Below are 1,934 nucleotides of genomic sequence, written 5' to 3' on the forward strand. Positions count from 1 at the left end.
GGGGCCAGCAGGAGAGCTCGTCGGGGTAGCAGGCCCTGCAGCCGTGGTCACCGCCAAACCCCCCCAACTCGAGCAAGTGAAAAAAAAAAGTAACAGGAGCGAAAGCATCTCTGTCGGCTTGGGGGTACGCCCGTTTCCGTTTCAACTTGTCTCGCGAGGGTGGTTTCGGGGCCAGCAGGAGAGCTCGTCGGGGTAGCAGGCCCTGCAGCCGTGGTCACCGCCAAACCCCCACAACTCGAGCAAGTGAAAAAAAAAAGTAACAAATAAGAAAGGATCGTCGGCTTGGGGGTACGCCCGTTTCCGTTTCAACTTGTCTCGCGAGGGTGGTTTCGGGGCCAGCAGGAGAGCTCGTCGGGGTAGCAGGCCCTGCAGCCGTGGTCACCGCCAAACCCCCACAACTCGAGCAAGTGAAAAAAAAAAGTAACAAATAAGAAAGGATCGTCGGCTTGGGGGTACGCCCGTTTCCGTTTCAACTTGTCTCGCGAGGGTGGTTTCGGGGCCAGCAGGAGAGCTCGTCGGGGTAGCAGGCCCTGCAGCCGTGGTCACCGCCAAATCCCCACAACTCGAGCAAGTGAAAAAAAAAGTAACAAATAAGAAAGGATCGTCGGCTTGGGGGTACGCCCGTTTCCGTTTCAACTTGTCTCGCGGGGGTGGTTTCGGGGCCAGCAGGAGAGCTCGTCGGGGTAGCAGGCCCTGCAGCCGTGGTCACCGCCAAACCCCCCCAACTGTTGGGCGCCTACCTGCGCGGGGCAGGAGGACACTTTCCGATTTCAAATCTCCGTTTGCCGAGTCCACCCCGAACGCACGCGGGCGGGCGGGTTCGCATCACCCTTCGTCACAAGGGGCGAAGCCCGTTCCACCGTCTCGTCAGTAGTGCCGACCGGTCTGTGATCGACGAGGGGAGCCACACCAGGTCCGGCCCTGCTGCTTGGCGGCACCGCGTCGTCGGGAGCTCGCGACAGACGGAGGGTTTCGGTGTACTCTCCAGCCACGGGAAACGAAGCCGGTGATGCAGGCGCCGGTCTTTCGCTCCCAAATCGGCTGGGTTTACATCGTTGCTATCTAGTCACGCTCCCTTCAAACCCGACGGGGTACCTATTCCCCTCACCCGTCTGTGCGTATACAGCCTCTTTGCACTTGCGGGATGGGGGTGGTGGTTTAAAGACTCTCGAGTTGCCGCCCGTCGGTCTCCGAGCTCCGTGCAGTAGTGATCCCCAGCGAACTGCCAGCAGGGCGAACGAGCGATCCCGCTCTCGGTCGGGGCGCCTGGCGTCGATCGGTGGTCGGTGGCTTGCGGGCAAGCTGCGCTGTGAGTGTGGGAACGAGTATGACGAGCCGTTGCCGCGACTCCCAGTCCACCTCGGCGGTGGCTGGGCCGGGCGGGCGTCTGCTCGGGCGAGTGCCGCCCCCGCCTCCTCGCAGGAAGTCCGCTCGCCGACACGCCGCCACGTGCACGCGTCAGTGACGCTGCCGAACCGATGGCCGGTGCCCGTTCCCGCCTCTGCTTTTCCTAGGGCAAAGCTGCTGCACGCCTCGTGATACTAGGCGGGCGACATGGTGGCGGTGATCCTGCCTCCGTCGCTGCGGTGCGTTGGGGCACGCATCGCCTCTTGGGCGCCCTGTCCTCCTCCCCCCAATAGACGTATGTTTCTGCGGGCCGCACCAGGATGGTGCTCCCCATCGCTTCACGCCACCCTGCTCCGCCCGCACGCCGGCGTGCAGGTGGCTGTAGCTCAAGGTGGGGAGCGTATGTGCGGTCCGGGTCGCTTTCCTCTGGCGAGGGAGAGACCTAAAACAAACTCAGACAACTCTTGACGGTGGATCACTCGGCTCGTGCGTCGATGACGAACGCAGCTAGCTGCGAGAATTAATGTGAATTGCAGGACACATTGATCATCGACACTTTGAACGCACTTTGCGGCCCCGGGTTCTTC

General features: G+C 62.3%; 1 pseudogene; it reads left to right on the forward strand.

Annotated features, from left to right (window-relative positions):
- Positions 1–1,806: 1,806 nt before the first annotated feature.
- Positions 1,807–1,934, forward strand: LOC140475400 (5.8S ribosomal RNA; annotated as a pseudogene; the record flags this gene model as incomplete).

Source organism: Chiloscyllium punctatum, unplaced genomic scaffold (assembly GCF_047496795.1).
Source record: "Chiloscyllium punctatum isolate Juve2018m unplaced genomic scaffold, sChiPun1.3 scaffold_1621, whole genome shotgun sequence".
Taxonomy (NCBI): domain Eukaryota; kingdom Metazoa; phylum Chordata; class Chondrichthyes; order Orectolobiformes; family Hemiscylliidae; genus Chiloscyllium; species Chiloscyllium punctatum.